Source organism: Plectrocnemia conspersa, unplaced genomic scaffold, assembly GCF_051122295.1.
Source record: "Plectrocnemia conspersa isolate PC_06_02 unplaced genomic scaffold, ASM5112229v1 ptg000013l, whole genome shotgun sequence".
Taxonomy (NCBI): domain Eukaryota; kingdom Metazoa; phylum Arthropoda; class Insecta; order Trichoptera; family Polycentropodidae; genus Plectrocnemia; species Plectrocnemia conspersa.
The window spans coordinates 18303193-18330069 of NW_028277177.1; the positions used below are offsets into that span (position 1 = coordinate 18303193).

The 26877-nt window shown below is 32.2% G+C and overlaps 1 protein-coding gene across 5 annotated transcripts in view; it reads left to right on the top strand.

Annotated features, from left to right (window-relative positions):
- The first annotated feature begins 229 nt into the window (after positions 1 to 229).
- Positions 230 to 26877, top strand: part of LOC148227490 (fat-like cadherin-related tumor suppressor homolog) — a 415262-nt gene continuing 388614 nt past the window's right edge. For all 5 annotated transcript variants that reach the window (XM_088201228.1, XM_088201225.1, XM_088201226.1 and 2 more), the window contains exon 1: positions 230 to 625. The gene's annotated coding sequence lies outside the window, so the exon portion shown is untranslated. The remainder of the gene's footprint in view (positions 626 to 26877) is intronic.

The window sequence follows — 26877 nt, forward strand, 5'->3', positions numbered from 1 at the left end:
AAATAATATAATATTTATTGTTAAAGCTATGGTAAGAAAAAAATGCTAAGATAATTGATGTCATCGGTAAAATTTACGCTACAATTTGCTAATATTTTTGTGCCAACATTTTAAAACATATGATGACAAAAATATAAACTAAGATGACTCCGCTCCATCGACGAAAAGGTTACCAATCGCTGGTCCCCAGTATGAGTAATTTCGTTACCTACCTTTTCCTCCGAGCGTCAGTCGGCGTTCGGTCGCGTTGCCGTTCGGTGTGTCGCGTTGCTCCGTAGTACCGGCTTCCGCGACGTGTTCGCACAAAAGTTGCAAAACTTCTAAAACAACCGCAAAAACCTAAGTAATGGATAAGCGAGTATCCGTTTGTGCACTAGTGAGCTTCGGCGATGCCATAAATTGAGCAAAAAAGTTTAACGGAGCTTTCGCCGGGCGGGCGCGCAGCATCCTCCGCGTGCATCTTGCATGGTGCACTTTCGGTTGCAAAGATCAGTGTTGTTGTGTAATTGAATCCAGTGCTTGTTAAATAGTATAGTTTTGTTTTACAAAGTTTGTTTTTGAAACCGTGCATCTCAATCTCTTGTGCGGCTTCGCGGAGAGCGAAAGGTCGGCGAACATAACTCAGGTAGTACTTACTATGTATATATCTATGTATAACATCGAAGCACGTATAGCTAAATATATCGCAACCTGATTTTTATAACATATATTTATTATGTATATGTTGATATATTTTTCGTTTTTATACAAATCAAATAATTCTCCATTTTTTTATTATAATGTGTAACATTAACAAATGAATATATAACTTTTTTTTTAACGTATGAATTTGAAACTGTTGTATACAAAAGTTTCAAATTCAAAGTCACATTTCGTGTATTTTAAACCTTTGTGCTCGCTCGTAAGTCGATAATGTGTCGATAAAACTATGACTGCATTTATTGGCATATTATTAAATTTATTAATGGTAAAAATGCTTCTCTTAAACACATTTCATTAATATTGAATTTTTAACTTATGCAAATAAGTCAATAATCTTAAATTTACGAGTGTAAGTTTATTGTAAAATTTTTCATCGGAACATGGCCGGACCGAGCCGTCTTAAGACCGCATAACGCTTACTTGACAGTTTTACGTTGGCAATTGTTCCTCTTGAACTGATTTTTTCCTTCAATGGCTATCTATATTTTTATGATATGGGATGAAACGGGATCATATGCTCTAATTGTGCATAATTGTTACTTTATATTGTGTGTCTGCTATGAAATAAAAAGATTACAAAAAAAGAGCGAGATGCAAGCAGAGCTCGCTATTTCGCTCGCACTATAGACAACTATCGACCTGAGTATCGACATTTTTAGCGGCAACTCAAATAATAATATTAGTCTCTACACATTTCATGTATTTTCGAGCTAGTAAATTACTAAGTTACGTATAACAGAATTAGTAATCTGTGTTTAAATTATTTATAAATATATAACATACTGATTTACTTTTAGAAATCTTTATCCATATAATTACCGAAGGACGATGGCGATAGACGAAAAATCACATAAAAACATCATTACATTTACTTTCCTATACTATGCATACCTAAAACTATGTCATTTATTTTTTGTGTATAGTAAATATAATTCTTCTTCAACACATTTCAAAAATTATTCTTATCTAAGTTTCATGGTTAACGTTTTACAAATTATTTAAAATAGTACAATCAAAAAGGTATTTCCAGATTAAAGTATTTAAATTATAATATATTGTTTTTTAACTAAAATACTCACAAGTCACAAACTATCATACTTTCGCTGTATTAATTTTATTTTGTAAAAATATTAATCAAAACATGTTTTATTTCATTTTTACTTCCAAAATTTGAACTTAAAAATATCCTGAAATTAAATACGAGCTGGCACTATCCCAACAAAAAAATACGAGTGCAAAGGGTTTAAAGTATAAATATACACATTTGAAATCATACCGATTTCCTCGATGTTTTTTTTTTAATAACGTAAAATTTTTATTTAAACGTCAATTTTTGGTTGATTTATTGCAGTCGGTTCAAGATGGCCTCCGTTTGTTTTGATGGTGAATCAGTTTTGAACGTGGTTCTCTCATACATAAAACCGGTCCGTACTCAGCTGTCTCTGTTAGTTGGAGAACCTGAAGCGATGTTGCCGGTTGGTTTGGTTATCCTCCGTTTGCGATAATTGGTTTGCGATTTTTTGTTTTGTTTGCAACGTCGGCGTTCATGCAGTGATTGTAAAAAAATAGGGTACTTGTCTATTATGACGGCGTAAGCTGCGCGAGGATGTGCGTCATTCCCCTTTTGCATCATATAACCTAACCTAGCGGATAAAATGTATCTATATACGAATGCTAAATTAGTCAACAAAATAAACATTACCTAACATAAATTCATAAGGGGCACTTTTTATTTTTTATAATTTGAGCAGATAACTTTCTTAGATCTGTATGTTTTATAATGTTTTGCTTAGTGGGGAAAGGTATTTAATCTATATATACATATTGTATAGAATAAACCTCGTTAATTCGAATTACGAATATGTACTGACAATTTAATATCAATGAATAGATGTTTGCATTTTTCGAAAATATATGTATCAATTAAATGATAATTTTATTAAAAAACAAAATTTTGGCGAAGATGAAAATTATTATTAATACTTGACCCTATATTGCAATTAAATATCTTATGTTTTTATTATAGGAGTAACTATTTTTTATATCTGAGTAAAGTTAGTTATCGTCAATATCGGATGGGATTTAAACGAAGTGTATATTATCTACAAATGTATAAAACAGCTTACAGCTGGTCGGTTTATTTCTAAGCATATTTCTTAGAATTTGAATCTAATTTTAAACCCATCGGGACCATTTAAAACAAGAAAAAGTCATTATAAAAGTAAAAAAAATAATTGCCAACTACGGCCACTAAAAACCAGGCGCGTACGGTGAGATACATTCCTTTTCGCTCGCTCGCGTGTTAAGTGATGAGAGTACGTGAGAGTAGGTGTTCCGCACGCCCACTTCTTCTCACTCACTCTCTTCACTTTACGTTACGAAAGGGAATGTATCTCACCGTACGCGACTGCTAAAAAAATTTGTTATTATATAAAATTAATGTGCAGAATTTTCGTGTGTCTAATTATCTATGTTTGGTATTTTCGCTGTGTGCATTTCGTGTTCACAGTTTTTGTGCGCGCAATTTTAGAAAATATAAGTTAAGTTCATTACCCAGCCTGATCCGTTTTATTTTAAAAAGCCGGAAATTTAAATAAATTTAAAATTTGAAAAAGGTAAACAGGTCAAAAATGTTCTTTAATATACATACATATATTAAAATAATATAATAAATTAAAATAAAACTTTCTTATACACTTTTATGTACAGAAATCTACATAATTCTTGTGACCTTTTTTTTCCTGACGGATTTTTTATTTTAAACTATTAAATCACGAATTAATCAGGGTTTTACTGTAATGGTTTATTTAAAAAAAAAATTGATACATATAAATATGTATATTCTATATTCTGGCTTTATGGATTGCTGAACAATGCGTATTTTATTATTCATTTAAATGTTAAGAACCCCTGGAGTTATTTTGTTCTCAGTCAATCAAACTAATGCTGGCCATAATCAAATTTATTGCCGAGCTCGATAATTTATAGTACATAAAAATGTTCATTATACTGCTGATATTGTGCTCTAAATAAAAACGTTGCATTTTTTCGCAGTAATAAATTAAATTTTGTTATGTTTTTATTAATCACTCTTTAATGCATAATATTATATTATATAAAAACCTTGACGGTTAGCATAATATATTTTTAGTATTCATTGTTTATATTGCTACAAATAATTATAAAGTATGGAGTAATGTGACTTATGAATCATTCAGTTCTTTATCTTATCTCTGTAATCTTAAGTTATGATTACAGATATCAGACAATGAACTAGATATAAATTTAAAACGACGTTTTATATTGTATTTATTAAATATTTTTGTAGTTTTTGTGCGACACTTATTTCCTTACCAAAAATCTAATAAGCACGCGGTACATATGTATTCGTTTTATCTCAAAATTTGTCAATGTAATATATCTATAATCGCCATCGGCAGGCACTAGTGGACCATCCACACGCTTTTTATCTGCGTCGTTCTATGGTCACTAAACTCTTTTGTCTTTCGAGGGTAGTGATAAAGTCCCTCGGTTCTAAAACTTTCCGTCTTTCAAAAAGCATTTGGTAAAGTATGTCATTAACTTATGCATTGTTGGTTAGCTTTAGCCGTCAGTATGTGAACTATGGCAATTAACGCCACGACAAATATTTAGCTCATTCTGGATTACCGCAGGGATCCAATTTAGCTCATCTGCTCTTTTCTCTTTATCAACGACGTACATACATGCCTAAATTAGAATCTAATAATATTTATTACATGCTGATGATATGAAGATCTTTTCACAAAAAGAAGGTGATCGATCGACAACCAGCTGGCTATCTTTCAGTATTGTCAAGTTCCACGCTTTTAAATTTGTTATATTTCCTTGCCTGGCAGAATTCCCTTACAGTTTAGGCGAAAGTTTTTAAGCAAAAATATTTCCGATGTTGATTTCAAATTTTGTATGCACATCATTAAAGATTACGATAGGGAATCGAGGATGCTTGGCTTCGTACTGCGGAACGCGTGTCACTTAAACAATTTATTGCTGAGTCGCGTTCTGTACGATACATTATTATCTGTTTACATTACCTGGCATTCTAGTGAAGCAAAGTAATCTTTGTTGGAAAGGGTTCAAAGAAATTTTCTCAGATATCTCTACAAGAGGGTGTACAGGTCGTATCCGTATTTGTATCCTAGTACCTTTTTACTAAGAGCGTTGGGATGAAATTTATTGGATTCAAAGTGCAGCTTCTATTAAATGAAGCAAGTGTCAACAATCCGTCGATGCTTGGCGATTTTCAGCTGCGAGTTTTAGAGTGCCCTAGAGAGTCGCGATCACGTCCCTTATTCTTCACCGTCGCGGTCAAAATGTCAGCGCTTAAGAAAGCTCCCCTTACACGAGCCATCCTGCTTTTCAACATATTTAAAGCAAATAAAAAGGAATTAGAATTGGAAATAATCAAACTTCAGAATGATTAATATTTAAAATCTAAAAATTATATTTGGAAATACATACACTAAAAATATACATAATCCTTACAAATGCGGTACAAAAATGAATGTTATTTTGGATCTACATATTTGGCTGAATCCGATATACGAAATAATTTAAGAGATTATTTTTTTCATCATATAATCCTGACTAAGAATATTTCTAAATCTGGGCAGATCAAGGATTTCATTAAGTAATTATATTTTTTATATGAATATATTTAAAATATTTATTTTTATCTACTGACATGTTTAATAAGCATTCTTTATTTGTGAATTTATAAAAAAAATATTATTTTACCTTGCATATTGGTAGATTGCTATGATTTTTTATAGATATATAGATCCCCACTACTAAAAGGTTGGCAGCCGTGCTATATTCATTTCATATTTGATCGAAGCAATATATATAAAATATTTTTGAAAACTATGTAAATTATTGTTTTTTCTTCGAAACGAGGTCATCTTAGAGAAAATTTAAGTAATTTTATATTTAAATTGTTTATTTTTGAAGATGTGCCACGTCTTTGTCTTATTAGTTTAAAACTTTAAGGTCTCATTTTATCACCAAGAGGCAAATGAGGGCTATCCTAGTGGGCAACAGTTACGACAAAGTTGTTTACAAAGTTTGTCATATCTAAGGGCATTTATTCGCGAGGTGGAATTGTTCTTGATTAACAACTTTTTGATTGGTACTCCACAAAGCTCGCTAATGTTAGTTTTAATATGAAAACATCTTCTATTTTGTAATTACTATGATTATGTTAGAATTTGTCTTCTATAAGAAAATAATCATAGATGTAATGGATAATTAACCATTTTATTTTGGAGTACTTAAGATAAATTCTTTGTACATTTCTACAATTTATAAGTTGTAACACAAAGATAATAAAGCATAGTCAGTAAATATATTTGTAAAATATATTAAAACTACGTATGTATTTATTTGTATGGTAGTCAAGTAGCAAAATGGTCTAGAAAGTTTTACTCCCATTCCCACACGTTACAGTTTTTGCCAAGGAAGTCTCCCCAGTTTAATCACACAACATTTGGGTTCACTCCCGCCATTTTGATTGGGGTCCCAATGTCAAGGGCGATCGGAGAAAAGAGGGGAGCGTCGCTGCTGCTGGCCGGCTGTCGATCCGAGTGTTATTCCAGTCGAGACAAATGAGCAGTTACAAGTGGAAATAACGATTGATACTTGTTTGTATAATAAAAGTTGTGAAAGACAAGACGAGTCTTTCAAACGAAGATCAACGTTGTGAATCAACAGATGTTGCGCCATTATTGTTAATTGAGCGACCTCACTTGGGATGTTGGTTAATTTGATTAGCATGCGTTTTAAATACACTGTGTGATCATCCGATGTGTTTCGCTCAATTGGAGATTGGAATTGTAAAATAATAATAATTTAATACATACAAATACAAATACAAATAAACACATGTTTGTATTTTAAATATTATATTGTGGACGATTAGTTTTTTTTATATATATGTATGTATATTATACATATATATTTTTTTATACAACGTGAGTTGTTTTAGCTTACTTATATAGAGGCAGTACACTTTTCGAGTGGGTCTGAAAATAGCCATGCCATTAAATGAGCGTCCCCCATTATCGTCGATCCATGACGGTCAAATTGGAAAGTCTCGATGCCGCGTCATGTCATTCCCGTGGAATTTTCTTAATTTGCATTTTGTGCTGACTCCACTTATTTACACAGAAGAAGGTTGGTTGCTTCATGAAGTCAGTTGTCGCCTTCTCGCTTCAACGGCTAGAGCTTAATTGGAAGCAATTTATAGTACATATGCACTCATCATCCTACGCGATACATAGTACAGTCGGCCATGTCGAATGATCCGAAATTGATGAGCTTTACACTTAATGTTCTTCGAATGGCGCCGTGTGGCATTTGATTTTTTGCTTTGCAAAAAAATATAATCGCAAAGTTGCTCTATAGGTGGTTCTGCGACTCTTGTCTTCCTGTGAATGTTAATATAATACATATAAAAATGTATTAAATTTGTTCAGGGTTATTATTTGCATTGTTAACAAACATTCATATAACACGATCTCATTAAATATAACGAGACTGGCGCAAGATCCCACAATTATATATTTGCCTAGAAGTTTGGGTTTTTGAGACCAAATGGAGTGTGTGACTTTACGATGAAAAAGCTAGTAACAGTTTATTTTATAAATATATATAAATTATCATATACATAGAGATTTAAGGTTTATATCCGGTGTGATTTCGCAGCTAGAAATAGACGTTGGAAACTAGTAACGATTTACTTAGTGTAACATATATTGCAACAAATTGTTATGGAAGAGTATTGCTTTTCTCCGAGCGCTGGTGGAGGAGCTGACGGAGAAATGATGTCCTCGGGATAGTCCTCTGAGGTCTCTGGTAGTAGAATGTGGTCGTGATCGATCGTCTAGGTGTCTCTCGTGGGCCGCTCTGCAGATGTCTCATAGTCCGCCGATGTCTGTCTGCCTCTGTCTCTGTTCCTCTCAGGTTGATCGTCCCTTGGAGACCGATCTTATGTATCGTAGATTGGGAAGCTCTCCGACGAATTATAACATTGCAGATATGATTCAACCAATTGATGCGCTCGCTAATTCGACCAACGAAATATGTCCATACCTTTAGAGAGTAAAATTTGTTTGAACATTTTCAAAGGTCAACCCATGCAACGGGTTTAATGTTATCGGTGCTTATATGCGTTATACACAAAAATTAATATTTTTTCTCTGCATTTCGAGGGTAGTAACTACGTATTGCTTACTTGTTACTTTATGTCCAGAGGATCGTTTTTTCCCCTGGAGTCTCCCTATTGTGGTTGTTCGTTCAGTTACAGTCTTCGTTTATATTACACTAATGTCGCGTTCATTCTAGTAATTATCATAGTTATGGTGATTAACTGTGTGAGTTTACAAAAAAAGTACCCCCACAGAAAAATATAGATGCCGCTATCAGGCGGCGTAGTGCCAATTATTACGCTCGCAAAATGTGTTTATGCCTAAAGAAAAACGGTCCAGATGGCTTCTCAGGCGATCGGAAACCAAAGAGTTGGAGAACAATAGTAATGTGTGCGCGTCCTTTCCAAACAAAGTTTATCGGCGGTAATTATTGGTGATTAACGTCTCGCGACGGATGTGCTATTAGGTGGTCCTTGCAATGTTTAATGAAATTATTTGGTCGCGATGTTTCTCTTCCATTGTTATGAATTTGCATATGTGGCCTAAATTTCGAGACAGGTTGATTTCTCTTTTCGTTTGTTAAAATAATCGCTATAGTGACTTATAACTTATAACAAATGGTGCAGGTGGTTCAAACCCCCACAGAAGCAACTTCAAAACTACATTTTTGTTAGCTTTTGTAAATAATCGGCGCACTTGGCAAATCCTGTATTTCATAAAATATTTATGTTGTATTATTGTTTTACGGAAAGTAATAATATCTATCTAGATAATAATAAGATATTTTGCGTAACATCGTTTCACAATAATATAATGAAAGTAATATTGTAAAAAAAATATTATGTTACTGGATCTAGAGTTTTAGATGGGCAAGGTTTCGAGAGATTTTTGCGCGCAAGTACAATATCCTTTTACTGAATGCTTCCGCCGACCGACCCTTAGTAATAATATTATGTCGTGTGAATGCCCATTATAGTGTATGTATGTATGTATGTTCTAAGCACGAGCAACACGACGGTCCGTTAACCTTAAATATTTTTGATTGATATTTTTTTCGCAAAAAGTTAATTTCCTGTCTTTGTGTATGTTTTACTTGTCAAAAAAAATCGTATTAAAAAAATGTGTGTGTTCCAAGTACAGTATAAAAAATCTTATGGCATTGTCCCCATCTACTGTGTTATAATATAAAGCATGGCTATACAAGGTACACACTTAAAAGTTAAAATATTTAAGGTCAGAAAATAAACATTAACACAAAATTTGATATGACTTCCGACTCCAGTGTAATTAAGTTTATTATTTAATTTTATCATATCGGTGAAAGCGCTTAAAAGGTATTCGATATTTTAAATAATGAATTCATTTCCATATAAAAGTGATTAAGGGAAATGTACTAGAGCAAATGAAAATTACAGTGGTGCTAAAAATATAGTTATTTTATCACATAAAATTATTAGGAATCTTTTAATGATTTTTTTTGTGTTCGCTATGGTAAAATCAGTAAAATTCTAAATCTCTTCATTCGCAATTGTCGTTAGGATAGTTCATAAATTAACACATACGGTTTTCTAAATTGAGTTATTAACCACCTTCATTCAATAATACAGTGGTACCTCGGTTTTCATTGACTTCGGTTATCGTCGGTTTTTCGCGAAAAAATTGTCTCGGTTTTCGTCGGTCAGCGACCCACGCGCTGCCAGTGTTAGTGTTTTTGTGCTTTTTTTTATTGAATGCGAGTGTTAATACATATTACAATTACATGATTCGTAATGTTATTACATACTACAAATAAATGCCTCGGTTTTGGTCGGTTTCGGATTTAAACGATTGTTTTCGGATGGATTTTCGACGAAAACCGAGGTATTACTGCACTCAAATACAAATTATGTATGTATTTTGTGTATACACAATTAGAAACAAGCTAATATATATTAATGCATATACTACACTGTCCCTATCTACCCTGTTATAAAGACGTTATATTTAGTAATAGCGGCTTTAAAACGTAAATAACTGTATTTAAAATATTTAAGACGTGACGCAGTCCTCGACTTTCAATGTCTTGTGATTGCTATACATTGTAGTAGGTATATGAAAGCGATCTAAAATTAAGATTTTATCGCCAATCTATCAAACAGCTGCGCTATGGCATTCACTCTTGCGCATGCGCATTTTTTTACAAAAGCGGTGAACCGGCGACACGCGTCACTATCATAAACGCTGACATTTTGATCTTGAAGGTCTCTCTTTTATGAATGTAAATACCATTTGAGCGGTATTCAATTCAGATTTTTATTGCATTGCTTTTTGTTGTGTGGATACGAGCTGTGACGAGCTGACCTTTTACTAGGAACTCAAGTACAGGCAGATGACTCTTATTTGTTTTTTTGACATTCTTTTTCCCATTAAATAATATGAATATGAAACGTGATGTACAAGTCCGTTCAAGATGTGAACGCTCATCGATATAGTATTGGTGAGAAATATTTTTGGGTGACCATGTGAAATTACACGTTCAATTAATTTTTCCTTTTTTAATTTAATTTGTTGAGGAAAATGTAAAATATCCCTTTCTTGCTTATTTTGTTTATTTATATATATATATATATTAAACTCAAAAACATGAAAGCAGTTTTGGAATCACTCTCCTAATTGAATATCTGTTTAATATAATATTAAAAAAATACCAATAGATTATTACAGGAATTGTTTTATTGATTACAAAATACCACAACATGGCAATAATTTATAATAAAAATAAAACACATTATAGTTTTTAATTCAATTTCCAACGTATGGTCTCCCTACCCTTAAAACAGCCCTGATTTAGTATTGGTAACGTTCTCCTATCGGTGTAAACAAATTCGCGGAAAACTGTATATGTATGTAGCTTACACGCACCCTTATTTCCAACACAACTAAAATGATCGTTAACATCTTGGATGGAATAAATGTATCTATTTTTCGAATTTCTTAAACTTAACAATTAGGTTTTAGTGAGTCCGGTGTATCAGTATTTCTTACGGCACTGTCCTATCTACCGTATATCTTTTTACATAGATTGTAGCATCCCTAAAAATTTAATTAATAACCCGATTGTTTGTAGGTTTTGATGTAATAGTATGTCTTTCTTGTCTCTAATAATAATTAAATAATCTGTTAATAAATGCAAGGTATTGTTTTTTGTGTTATATGTTTATATAATAGATAAACGAGTTATTGAATAGTACAAATTTAATTGTTTTATTGATTGAACTGTGTACGTTAGGGAACGAGATTGTCCGGCACTTGACGGCAATAAAATTTAACTGGCTTATATTCTTGTCATCCCATTACAATGTTTCTTTTTGTCTAGTAATCGAACAAGAGAGAGGTCGATGGCACGATTTTTTCTATGAGATAATACCACACACGCGATAAACAATGATCGATACACATGCGACAGGCGGTGTGCTTAGTTAATTATCCAAAAAATTCCGACGAAATATATACGCGTAGTTTACATGCATAATATAACATACACATATTTGACTGTTAACGAGTTACGAGGGAATTATTTAAATTAGTGCATATATCAGTGAAGAGCCCTTAGTGGTGTCCTCGTCAAGGAAAAGTTCTGGCTCTGAGTTTTTGTGTAGTCGGAGGCTAAAATCGTAAATCTAAAAACAGATATGATTAAAAAAAGAACGAACGAGTTTTAAGTTTGGTCCCGGTTTTTATTTATGACCTCTAATGATAAATCGATCGCGCTGAATGAGTGTCATTAACCATTTGCTCGTTTTGTTATCAATGTTTATTATTTGTTGGGACGCGAACGATTTATGTTTATGCAAATGAAATATAATTTTAAAATGCTGTTATTTATTATGAAATATTGTTAAAACGATCATTTTTATACGAGCGAGAATAACATCGACGCTGCGTGTGACCACCGTATAGGATATTAATTTGTAATATTGATTAAGTGTAGTAAAAAAACGAGTAGAATAAAAATCGCATATGTCACACTTGGAATGTGAAATTTTGGGCCAGTTAGGCAGAAATATTCAACGCATTCCTTCGCATTATGCACCGACCTTTCGGTTTTCTAATATTCCCGGTTTTTATGCAACTACTTTGAAACTATAATTTGTATAACGCCAACCAGAAAAAACTTTGGTTTTATAAAAACCAAATACAGCTGTGGCCAATTGAAAGTTGACAGCGGATCTTATACGTATTTTGATTATTTTATCAACTTTGATGCATTTTTTACACGTTTTTGAATTTATAATAGATAATTATAATTGTTAAATTTTCCGTTAATATTGTTAAAAAATACGGGTATTGTAAGATTAATAATATATAATTGCGTTAATTCTGGGAAAGGTGTATTTTTTCGTCGTCCCAGCAAGTGCATAATGGCGAGCCTCTAACACAACACGTGTTCGCGACTTTTTTTTTGGTTCCATTCATAGAAAGCAATATTTAAGACATTTAAAAATTAGAAGCTTGTAAATAAAACACTTTTATAACATTTTAACAAAATTATTTTCATGTAATTTCACCTTTATTTTTAATAAATTCTTGTATTCTACATGGCATCGATAAATATAGATTTTCAATTATTTTAAGACCGATCTCCTCTTCCCATCCTTCTATGACATGTTTTTTCAGCTCGGCCAAATTTTTTGATCGTTTTTTTCTTAATTGTTGTTTTATGATTGCCTATAAATTTTCAATCTGGTTCAGGTCTGGGCTGTGTAATATATAGATAGAGGATTAATTTAGTGAAAGTTTGAATGTAAAAACTATAATTTGACTCGCAGAACGAGCTCGATGGCATGGCGCAGAATCGTCTTGTAAAATGGGTTCAGCAGTATGTTAGGAAAATTCTTCAAGGGTTGGGATGAAGTCGTTTTATACAACCAATTTATATATTTTTGCATTCTTGGTGCCCTGGATGAAATTTACAGCCGTCATGCACCCCCAGATCATTACATAGGGTTAGTGCTTGATTAATCGATTAATGTACAAGGGATGAAATCTTTCGAATTTTCGCTATTTGTAATAAAATATGAATAATAAATTGTTTAAATATTTTTTACAAATTACTGATCAATTTAGATGTAGTTTTGGAATTACCTACAATTTTAAAATTTAATGTCAGAGATAAAATTAAAAAAAGTAATGTAATTTAAGTATGTTTTTTACATTTAAATCAATTAATTTAATATATTTTTGAGTTTTAATTATTATATATTTATTGTTCAATTTGGCTCCACTCTATCATATCTTATAAATGCATAATTAAATATAATGTAGTACAAATTTTCCTTGCATCGAAAGCACCACATAAATTTGGGTCGTCTATGGGGCGCTACTGTATCGTCGTTTCACAACACGTATCCTAAATTGGTCCTGTTTTGCATAGAGGCTATCAAAGCAACGCATAAGTTATTCGGCATCGATATTAAACTGTCTAATGTACTCTATCGAGGCATGAATGCCGACGTTTAAAATTTAAGGTGCTGGTCGATTGGCTGTTGCTTCAATTATGAATTGAATTTTAGATTAGTTCAACCTTTTGAGTGGAACGAAAATATTAAACGCTGTTAAATTATATATTGGATTCTTCTCTTATTAAAATGCTTTGTTATATAATGTTAGGTGAGGTGTTGTTATTAGTTGTTACCTGATGAAAAAAAATTAAACATTCGGTTGGTTTTTACTTTTTTTATAAATATCTTGCTATGATTTTTTGGGCCCCGGGAAATTATCCCTTCTTCCCCTCCTCCTATTGGCAGGTCTGATCATTAGCTATATTACTATAATGAAAACATAAAAGTAATATCGCCTCTTTCGAATACAACCTCCATTATTCAATTAACCCTTTCCGGTCCACAAAAAAAAAAAAAATTTTCTACCAGGTCCACAAAAGATTTAGAGAATTACAGGGTAAAACAATACATCTAGTTTTTTTTTTTTTAATAAAACTATATTTATGTTTACAATTTTTTTTTTTTGAAGGTAAGGATAATGCTCTAATTATTACATTTTATACACACCCAAAGTATGATATCGGTGAAAACATTCACCGATGCAAAGGCCGGGCTTTCTCTCACAAGTTACACAAATGTATCGCGTTTCTTTCCTACACCCAGGATTTTTTTTGTTGGAGCATACCAGGCAATCTTTATGCTTCCCTTGAAGGTTGAGGTATAAGAAATGACCCTTTTTGTCCAGTCTTTGCTCCCTATCGCCTAAATATAAAAACAGGAAGTAATAATCTTGATCGAAATTCGGAATCGTTATCACTGCTGCTCAAGGCTCTGTAGACTCGTGGTATTGTACGACTATTTACTTCTTTACTAGAATTAGAACTCCAAGCACTCGGGGGGAACAGATGGTCCAGGATCAGTTATGGATAATCTTCTTCTTCGGTTTTGTTTGTTTTATTACCACAGAAACGTCTTCATTTTCACTTTCAACAAATAGTTCAGTCACTGTTCACTTCATTCATATATTCTTCATCACTTCTTTCAAACTCGATGTTATCGCGTTTTTTTTTTGTAATTCTAGGCATTTTTGAGGGGTGCGAACTATTAGAATAATAGTACAATTATAAGTATCGGTAATAATAATTATCAAATTGTTTTCACGTGGATGGGTCGAGCGTAACTGATCCGAGTGACGAGTACCAATCTAGCCACTAAAACAAACCTTTTGTATCCTTCTCAGGTAGAAAGTTATACATTCAAATGCTCATAAAAACCATTCAATCCTCATCCCAGTATACCGCTACACTAAATACAAGTGAGAAAAAAATATGTTTGCTTGTATTTTGACAATAAACTGATGAAGAAAAAATGTCGAATGACATTCGACATAGGACTCACTGGAATAAAGTCGATGTCGAATGACATTCGACATAGGACCGGAAAGGGTTAATGGATCAAAGTGCAATACATATATTTGAAAAGTAATGTTCTCTCAATTATTCGTGCCTAAAATAAATTATATTTTAATTAATTTCATTTTTTTACATTAATTACAGTAATGTTTTGCAGAAATACATATGGGACTCAAAAAATTAAACTTTTGTTGATTGGAAATGCAACATAAGGGGATTAAAATAAAAAATCTTCTTGTTGATTATTACAATTAAAAATGAACAGGAATGAATAGACAGATCCTAGAAGATTGGTTCAGAACCAAATGGGTTAATGAAGTGAGAGATTTAAAAAAAGTATTGCCACAGAAAGCGGTATTGTTAATAAATATTGCTCTTTCTCATCCGTATAAAAGCATATTGTTTTATGATTGCAAAATTTTTACCTCCTAATGTTACAAGTGCTGGTCTTCTCAAAACGCTTGCTGAGGATGATGATGGCTCGATCAATTTTTATAGTAACACATTCAAAAATAACAATCGGAAAAACATCGAGAAGTTGTTTGATCGCGGTTTTTCAATGCTTAAATAATGCGAATATCGTTTCTATTGTCACTCATTGAGTAATAGTAAGAATACAAGTGACATTAGTCAGAAGACGGCACTGACTTTTATTGAAACTTTACTGGGCTACATCGATCGAAAGGGATTCGAATATAACGATATAATAGCTCTTAGAAAAGTTTTTACTGACATTGTAAATTATTGAGAGATACTTAAATGCAAGCGAGATTCACAGATTTTCCTGATAAATAAATAAAATGATAATCTGTATTATAAGTATTTAAAAAAAATATAAAAGTTATTATTTTCAATTATCCGTGCCTTTCTTCCCAGCAGTATGTATTAGCAATGGACTACATATAAACAGGCAGTTAGGGCTAATGATGGACAGAACGGCAATCTGTTATCGCCTGGAAAAAATATTACATTTATAAAACTAATACTTGTAATGCTTAAAATGAAATTGCAATATCTATGAGTAACGTATTCACTTCCTAGTTGGTGGGGGATAGTATACAAACTGAAGAACAGTAATAAAACGAGTAATACAAGCAATTTTTAACCAAATAGATGCCATAATATATAAATATATGTGATCGAAAACGATTTACAAAAGTGTCAAAAGCAGTGAATGATGCTATTAAATGTTTTTTGACTCACAGGTAAACCTCCAGAACCAATTAATGAATCGAGGACCTAACAAAAATAAGTACACGAACAAAACGAACAATCGTTGATTTTTTATTGTATAACAAAATGGATTACAACAGAGACGACGATTGAACATTTATTTTTTATAAAAAGATCAAACAGAAAGGCGTTAATTGATTTGAATATTTCGATAAGATTGAATGACGAATTCGTTAAAATCGCTGAAATTGAATTGGCGACATCAAAGCTCGTTAGAATTACTTGAATGTAAAAATGCGGAAGGAGTGCTGAATTTTTTGTTGAAATAAGAATCGAGCTTTTTTTATTTAAAATTAGGAATAAAATATCCATATAATACTTAGAAAAGTTAAACATACAAAACAAACAAATTCCATTTCATAAAAGAAAATTATTGTTTCTTCAAGATCAATTAAATTTGTATGTAACAAAAAGCCTGAAATTTTACTGAAAAGAATCGGACAACTAAGATATGCGATGTTAAATATTAAACCTACGTTCATATAAATTTAATGCAATTTTGCAACAAGGTTAATGCTGGATGCGTTATATTTCATATAGTATATTTATTTATTTACATGCATGTGCAGGGCTTAACAAGTTTATTACAATGCATACCTGGACGAGAATAAATCAATACTATCCGAAAGATAGTTAAAAAGTCGGATAGCTGTGGTTATTGAGAAGTCGTCCAATATTCCTCATTTTTCATGCGGATTAAAAAAAATATCCGGGAACGCACCCGCTAGTAATTGGTGGCACAAAAAAACAAAGCTCATCTAGTACCTTTTGATTGTGTAGCTTACTAGCAGCTTAACCTCCTCAGACCCAGTGCACATTGCAATGTATAATAATTTATTGCTTTTTTTTGAGGCCATTTTCGATTTATTTTCACCGGGACCTTTTGTACACCACAGTGTACACCATATTATTTCAATATAAAAAATATTTTTTATGTCCTTAAATGTAGTAAATAAAAAAAATTACAATTATTTTCTACTGAAACATTAATCTCAATGAAAGAATTTAGCAAAAATATTTTTTTCTACGAAAAATAAAAAATAAACAAGTGATTTTTTACACACTTCGATACTACTCGAGGTAATCATATCACAAAGTATGTGGGAAATAAAAATTGATTTTTTGGTTTTTAATGGACTTTTTTTGGACTACAAACCAACAAATGGATCTTAAATTGTTCCTCAATTCTTTAGAGGTTTTACTGCAATTTTTTCTATATGCTGTTGGAATCTGTAGTCCGCTTAAATACGACAACCATTTCTATGCGATGAAAGACGTTGCTACACATTTCATAATCAAAATTAATTGAATTTCTTACTCCAGAATAGGTCATAACCATAATATTTTTTGCCGTTAAATAATAATTTATTGGCGGAAGACCACAAACATAGTTTTACAACACTAAATTAGAATTTTCTACAATCTAATGCCTGAACTACACTCTGGAAGTAGGCCATGGTTGGCCAAGGACGGAGAATATAGTGGGTTAATTCGGTCGAGTTCGGTTCTGCCCGCTCTAAAATCTCTCGGAAGTTCTCCGCGGTTACCGAGAGCGGGAGGTAAAGTGGGAGTAATTTAGGTCGACTTGGCCAGCTTCGAGCGCTTCCGAAAATTGTCGGCAAACGGACCAAAGTCAAAGAGATTGAAGTCGGAGCTGCTCTTTCGAGCGCGAGCGGTGAGATACTTCCCCTTTCGCTCTTTCGCGTGTTAAGTGACGAGAGTGAGAGAGATAATGATATGGTTTTTCGCAAACTGAGATAGAACGAGTAATTCGCTTCAATTTCAGTATGCGCGTAGGCGTCCTATGGTCAACATGTATGACGAGCGCTGCAGCGCATTATAATACCACAAGCTTATAGGGGACTTCAATAGACTCTTACTGACATCTTTGAATATTTTAGGGCACCAAAAGGGATTAATTATATTTTTGATAATATCTTCTAACAGATATCATTATTATATTTATTTCATATAAAATTAAATAATTAAAAAATAATTAGTGGTACTTGATTTTGTTAAAAAAAATCGTTTCGAATATCCTTATGTATTTTCCTAGATCGGTTTATATAAATGTCACACCATAACGAATTCTTATTTAGAATCGATGGCGACAAATTCTAGGATAGTCACAGATGTGGTGTTCGTATTCGAAGTATCATTTTTATGTCTTATGTCATTTTGCAAAAGCCGATAAAGATTTTGCGTAAATTTAATATTTACGACCGAAAAGTTTTCACTGATATTGTATTGGTGAGTGCCCACAATAACTTTTATAATTATCAGTAGCGTAATTTTAATAATATGACAATTTAAAAATTGCGATTATTTGGCACATTTTTCATTCGCGCGCAAATATGCACCGCGGACGTCGTTCACGCTCGCCATCCGGACGGCATATGATATTTGTGGCTGTGTGGCCGCTACTCGGAAGTCGGCGACTTCGACCGACTTCAGTTGAACTTCGGTTCGGACAACTTCCAGAGAGTGTAGTGCAAGCATTACACATTAATATTTAATTTCGTAAATTAAGCTATTCTATATAATTTTGTATGTTGTATTACATATACCCAAGTAATACTGGTTTGTAAGATTTAAAGCTAAATAAATAGATGTGTCTTATTTTAATAATCAACGTTTGTTAATTTAAGACCATATACAAATAATAAAAGCAAATTTCTTAAAAAAAATTTTCGAAAAATGAAAAGTGTCAAGAAATCAGTAACACTTATAACGGCTCTTCGACCTTATAGGGTTTAATTATTATTATCATGAAAGCTCAGGATCAAATTAATTAAGCTCTTTGTTAACAGATGGTACTTAAAATGTCAGAACATCACGTAACACACAATATGAAATTATATCCCTCGTTCTTATAAGCTGTTGGAGTTCGTGATGTATGTACATATTTATATAGTAACTCGTCAATCAGTAACGAGAGGAAAGCTCCGAAAGCTCGTTTCCTTCCAACATTAAGAGGTCGCCGAGGCTCGGCGGAGGTCGTCTCGTAATTTGCGACGGAATTAATCGGGATTGTAATTAGTTGAAACCTTTCTCGGCTCACGCCCTTGCCAAACGGCAATTAACAGTCGAATTAGAGCAAATTCGAGTCCGCGCTGAATGTTTAATTCCGTTAATAAAATCGTGACCGTATTTACGCCGCACTGAGAACATTTCAACTATGGCGCGTTGGAAATTTCTTTATCGGGCAAATGAGGCCCTTTGAACTCGGGAGCTTTGATAAGCTTCGTAAAACATTTTGCTGTATGGACGTAACGTTAGCGATAATATAACATGTATATTTACTTTAAATATGACCTATAAAATGATACAAATCGACACTTTATGTTTTCTAGATTGAATAAATTGTAGTTGCTTTTGGATGCATTTTATATAAAATTTTGCAGATTTAAATGATTTTAAATGAATATATACATTAGGCAATTAGTGAACCATCAAAGCATGATTCCATTAATATCTGATATGTTTTTATATGTTAGAAATATTTAATAATACACTAACCTCTTTATATTTTTTTTCAATGCCTAGTATTACATGTTTATAGCAAATTCTAAGATTCACAATATTTATTGCTTGTAAAGAATTTAACGTTAAAACACTCGTTTTTTATATTTCGTATGCACAGTTCAATTCGACTATAAAACATTCTAGTAGGTGCGATGAATACTAAATATACAAAAAAGTTTTTTTATGTGAAAAATACCCGCTGTAAAGTCGTAAATTATTTTTAAGGCTGTATTGTACTAGCACAGACATCCACAAAATTTTATTCAGATATTTATTGCTAGATTCAGTTAAGTGTTTGCCGTTCTGTTTGAATTCCACGTGTCTGCCTACATGTGAGTTTATTTTTAACCTATTATATACGTTAACGTTATTATTAAAACCATTTAAAAAACGAAAGTTTAAAGTATTTATGCGATTGTTATCTAAAGGGAAATTGTTTTGATTCGACCGTGGATGCGTCGTTGATGTAACGCTTCGGTTAGTTATTATAACCGTACCAGTTTTCCTTCTTAACCGCTAATCCTAAAGTCACGGAATCAGTTAACATAGGTAGTTAATTAAAGTCTAGTTCATAAATCGATTTCAACTATAGGCGCGTGTGCATAAATCATTAGGTACTTCGGGCGTTTGCAATTTTTGCGACAATTCGACATGGTTAATTGACTATATAATACATGAATTTTAGAATTTAATCCGCATTTTGTGGGTGTATCGCATGCCAAGAATGCCGCAATGTATAAATTAATTAATTAGATAGTTACGGAAATATCGACCGACATCAAATTCAATGCTGTTTAAATCATTAATGATGCAGTTATAACATAAATATCTATGTTAATTACTTTAGGTTACCTAAAAAATATATCTTATTGAATGATTTTTTTAAAGATTTTAAATGACAACGCAAATTAACGCATGAATTTATTATACTATCTTGTGTACAAAGTTGTTGTAGTGTTATTATAGTTATTTAGGTCGAAGTAAAAAGTTTTAGAGACTGAAGTAGTCATGTAAAATGCTTTCGAAAGATATTGAGTTTACTACAGATTAAATGGTCATTATTAACGTTACTTGATATTGATTCTATGTGTTTTTGTAATTTAATAATAAATCATAATCTATTATTTATGAATTATTATATCTCACTTTGACGGTGTATAATTTTTATTTAACGCAAATATAAACACTTGTAAATCAACATTTTCTTTGATGGAGCTCTAATTTAAATATAGTAAAATCGAATGTTCCTTGAAAGTCCTTGGGTGCCTCGGCATCTTTAACGAGCTGCAAGGCGAGAGATAACGATGTCGTTGCAAGGCAAACAAAACTATGAAGTAAACTAATATTTATTTAGTCGTTGAAACTAAAATACCCGTCCGACTATTTCCTGAAGGAAGGATTGCTCATGTGTTCAAAGTCAACATTGCAGAGTGATCGTTTCCTACGAGCGTTTTTGGTAAATACCACCAATTAAAGCAGGTGACTTCATTGAACTCACTTTGTTAATAAATATTTTTCATTGCAATAAGGCATTTAAGAGAGTGAAATTGTTAATTCATTAAAAACTGTTCCTATTTTAAATAGCACTTTTTGGTTGTATTTTATAAATGTTTGTCTATTAATACAAAATATTATTCTATAATGGTTTTTGCCTAATGAAAATTTCCAGTCAACAAAAGTATGGCTTGATAGATTATTATTTACCACAAGATCAAATGAGACCTATTTGATATGTGAGTCATTCATCACGAACGTCGTAGGCATTCTTCATCTTCATGATCGAACCGAATGAAAGATTTACTCAATCTAAAACGGTCATTATTTAAAGCGAATCTAGTCATTCTTTTCGTTGGTAATAAAGCATCGCAAATAAATTGTGCTGTCAATTAATCTTAGATATGCACGTGAGATTTTCACGATCGCCTAGAGAATTGAGAATCGCGCATAAGAATCGTGACTTTCATGCAGCTTCCATCTGCAATGTTTCCGTTCGATTCGAGCGCCTTTATAAGGAACGGTTTGCTGTATTAATTTATAGCTGATTCGAACTGCTCGCTCGTGATGTAAATGCGCTAAATATCGAATAATTTAGCATTATTTTTTTTAATTTTATTTAGAAAGATCTACGATTTTAGATAAATAATCACAGCAGGGCGAGTGGACCATAATCAAACCAAATACAAATATTTTTTCTGGTTTAGTTTTATTTGATTAATATTGTAGTTCTTAGATTACCAAAGCTTAGATACGGCCGATTAGAGTAGTTGAGAAAATCGTAAAAAAATTTTTGCCATTCGAGTACTTCCGATCTCTATTAAAAGCTTCCAAGACTGCATGCATATTTTTAAATATCTGGCACGGACACACCCTTTCTTATGCATAGGTATAAAATAGATCCAGCGGCTGTAAAACGTTTAAAAATATTCGTACAAATTTAATTTTCAAAAAAAAAATATGAAACTTTTCAAATTATAACGCGATCTTATTTAAATAGATTTAGAGATAATGATTTTTTGTCAATAAAAATATCCGTTCAACTAAGTAAAGAAATATGAAGTTTTGCATTGACCTGATAGATTCGGTAGGTCGGTGCATAAATAGAAACACATTTCGTCGGGTCGTTTGGGTCTATTGAACCGACATGCTCTATTTTAGCTTCCCAAAGTGAACTGTTTTCAGGGCGAGATTGAAGGGATAAACATTTACGCGTCCAGGAACACACACGACGGCTCCCAATTAAAGCTCGACTGGCTCGTGTTTATGCGTTTTAATTAAAGGCTGATGTTATAAACTGTTTCTTTGGTTTCGGAGCACACAGCATACCTTGCAGTTATCTCCGAAGTATTGAACTGGATCGCTGTATGGCCTGCGCTTTCTTGCTTTAATTATGCCGCGCGTTTCGCTTAATTCAAAAGCTCTAGCATGCTTCGAATTTTGGACCGAATCCAATAGATTGTGTTGTTTATTGGTTTGAGATATACCGCGTTTCATAAAGATGTTTATCTGGCGAGATTGAGTGGAATGGCACATTTCTTTATGCGGGATGAAATCGACTCGAATGGGCTAATTTAGGGTTATGGCGTGGTGGATGGCGTATTTAACGGCTCTTAACGATCGCTAAAAGTTGAACCGAAACTGTTGAACTATCCATCAAGTAAAAACGTAAATGTATTTATGGATTTATTTGCCTAATAAGGGAAAGTTGTGCGTCATGGCTTTTCAAGATGAGTTTTTAAGGGCGTACGGGGAAGAACTTTTTTTGAAGAGAGCCGTTTTTTCTACAAATACTTCCGTTATTTTCAGACTTAAATATCTGTATATTAAAGTGTTAATTACGCAAAAAATGACTTTCTACCTTGATGTATTAGATTTTAAGACTTCCTTGACGGGCTAATTACTTGTCGCGCAACGTTGAATATTAACTATGCGTTGACTTATGATGGTCGCTGCAAAATACATAAAATATTTAACATATATTGTTGCATTTTTGATTATATTTTTATGATGGGTTATAATAAATAATAATAATACAAATTATGTATTGAATTTATTAAAATAAATATTGTTTTACTCTAAATATTTATTATTATTTAGTTTCTGAAGTATTATAATATCCAAATAAATACAATATTGATTCAAAATCATAATAACGATTATAATAATTCAGATCATTTAGTTCAGTTTCTTTAAAATTTACCTAATATTTATATCACTATACTCTTTTTGCGTTAACACAGTCAGTTCGAGAGCTATCCATTTCATCATTAGTCATTATTTAAAAAGAGATGGCAAGTTTGGGTTTACGTCCCAACTATATGCATTCGATAAACTTATCATTACTCCGGTTTATTTTTTGAACACATTTATAGATTTTTTTTCTATAATTATGTTCAAAAACTAATCGGAGTAGTGATAAGTATATCAAGCGTAGTAGTAGGGCGTAAACCCAAACTTGCCAACTCTTTCTAATTATGAATAATGATGAAATAGATAATTCTTGAACGGACTGTTAATACAAAAAGAGTATAGTAATATAAATATTAGGTAAATTTTAAAGAAACTGAGGTAAACGATCTGAATTATTATTATCATTAATACAATTTTGAATCAATACTGTATTTATTTGTATATTATAATACTTCAGTAACTTTATTAATTGATAGATATTAAATTGCACAAATAATAATTATTAATTAAAAAATCAATTTCAACTTAACTTATTTTTTACCGAACTGTTTACTAATATAGTATATATTATATATTTTTTATGCTATATAAATGTTAACGATCACTTTCATGTTCCCGGCGTATAAAATTGTGTCAGTTATTGTTATCAAAACAATTATAACACCAACACAAATTGTTGAACATTATCGCCAGGGCGTCTTCGGAGTTAAAAGCTTTTTCAAGCTCACGTTACACACGCCCTTCTTGTAAATTGAATTTAGCACGCGAAAATTTCACTTTATTGCGTAAAATCGACTCTTTTGTGCAATACAAACTCTTGAGACAATACCTTTAGATGCAAATCCGCTCTTGATAGACTAATCCAAATCCGAAAAGTTAAAGTCGAGCTCTTGTTCCCTAATAAATCCGCTTTGATCCTTATTACCTCCTCTGATGGTCTTTAATGCAACGAGATTTGTAAAAAACCTTATTGTTATGTTTAATTTTATTTATTCTCGTAATCTCCGAAATAGACTATTAGATTTAATTAGAATTGTTTCCAAGCCCGAGAGTGTACTCAAATACCTTTTTTACGTTTCGTCCTTGCGCTCCTTTGAATTAAACTTTGTCTATAAATTTATATTGCTCTCTACACTGTGAGATTTTAGCATCTTCATGAAAAGCCACTATTGGACTAACTGCGGAAAACCGATCAGTGGAAACTTGGCAAATTACTTTCGTTCAACGTCAACAAAACCCTATCCGGCAACGACCTAGGAAACGAGTTAGATAATGTGGCTCTGCACACTCGGCTATATTTTAGTTTTTGCTAATCTGATTTACGTGTGTTTATGTACGTATAAAATCGACGTCCCTATACCTCGAGACTGTTTCGATTAAACGAGATTAATCCTGTCTTTCCGCGTTTATTTGATAACGAACGTTTTGGATTGTGGAATCTAATTATATCCACATGGTTTTGGATAAAACTGTACTAACCCTTTGGTAATTTAATTTTAAATTAATATTTTCAGAAATAGGATTCAACATATTTATTTCATGGTTTATTTATAAAAAATAAAATAAATAAAAGTGTGTTAGTGATTTTTTTTCTAATATATTCTAATTCAATATTAGGTACGAATAGATAAGTATCCATAAAACGAATAGAGAAAAAATGGCATAATATACATATATTCAGTGTGCGAATATTCGAACAATCAGATCAATAAATATCACACGCAACCGTAAAAAAATTAAAAAACAGACTATAACATCTAAAAAGTATACAAGCTAATGAAAAATTATTACAGGTTCAAATATGAAGTATTTATATCCAATTATAATATCAAAAAAGTACTTTTTTTATAAATACTCAATAATTGTAACCTAGAGCCCAACACTCATAAATCATTTCATATCCTAGTTGATAGTGAAAATGCAATACATTATAATTTTTAGTATATGTATTAAAAAGCTGGTCTTTTCGCAAAAAATAATACAAAATAGATGATACCTAAAAGAGGAAATATATATAAAAAATATATTTTGTGTACAGAGGACGAGGACTTTTACGGAAAAAAAGTGTGCTATTATTGTGAAATGTATTTGATAAATATTTCATCATCGCTTATTTACAATTAGAGAATGTCTCATTGTATAATTTACGTGAACGTTATTTTAACCATATTACGGACAAATATCGAATAGATTAGCTTAATGTGCGTGTAATCTAGAGAGTATTTTGTTAAAATTATTTATGGAGATTTAGTCTGTAACTCCATATTTAATCCATACATAAATTTTCATATAATATTGCCTTTAAATTTTATTTCTAATTGGGAATTAAACGTTCGAGGATTTTGCGCTGAAATTTTGAATATTTTTGCGGTTTTCCCGTGAAAATTCCCCTTGCTTTATGGCAAGAAAACCCCACTTACATTTACGGTTACATAAAATTTGCTGTGTTGCCCAATTGGGAGACGTTACCATCGAGCTAAAGTGCCACTGTTCTAGGCCCACATCGCTTGCGGTTTTGCGAAACTATGTCCGCATTCGTCGCGATGACCTATAAACTATCCCGGCTCTTAGGTAACCGTTATCTACCTGACGGTTCGAACTCTAACAAGGTTTAGATTAAAATTTATATCGCACATGTCCCCATTAAACCCGCCTAATCGAACGCCTCACGGCGGCCAATATTGGCCGTAATATTTTACGGTTACCATTTTATCTCAGCTAGTCATCTTCCTGTAACTTTCCGTGTAATACGAATCGACTGTGTTATGAATCTAATCTTTTGAAATGCTAAATGGAAGTACGTCAATTTCATTCGAGTCGCTCCCTATGGATTTATATTGTTCCCTTTTAATCCGTACCCCTAAAAAGGAAATCTAAGGATACGGTCCATCGGTTCGAAACGCAAAAGTTAGCATAACCGTCCCCTGTTAATAACGCGACCGGCAAATCCAGCTTAAAAACCTATACATACGCATAATGATCTCTGGGCGGAAGGCAACTCTCGGAAGACGGAAAGTTAACAGAATGAAAGAATAAGAGGCACGAGTTGCGATAAAACATCTTTTCAAAGTAACAAACGAGCCGAGAATAAAGGAAATATATCACGAAAAGTTTTTCATCGCTCAAAAATGAACGCATTATGTTTGCTTCATCAAAGGGCTTTGACTGAAAGTTTTCCCAAACGCTGTCATAATCTTCGCTCCCGTTGTGATTGTTTACGTTTATGAAAGGAATGAATGCTTACCTTGATGTATTTATTTATAAATATAATGGGATAATTAAAATTCTTTAATGCTGGGCAATAAATGACAATTGACGAACGTTTCGCACTAGTATTTTTGTTTTTGTTCGAGTTAAAAGTATATACGCGAGTAATTCGAATACGGTTTATGTAATTACTCGGTTAACTTCATCAGAAAACACAAAGTTAGACAGTTAATAAGGTTAATTTTGTCGAAATTCCTCGGTTTAACTAGGCTCCGTTAAAGTTTGTGTTTATTATTTGATGTATACTCACCTTGTTGGCGTTGGGCAAGATTTAAATATAATATGTGTTCATCTAATAATAATAATATATAAATCATAATAAATTATACATCAGTGATCCTCACAATTATTAATTATAATTTATTTAGATTCTCATAATAGATTTTG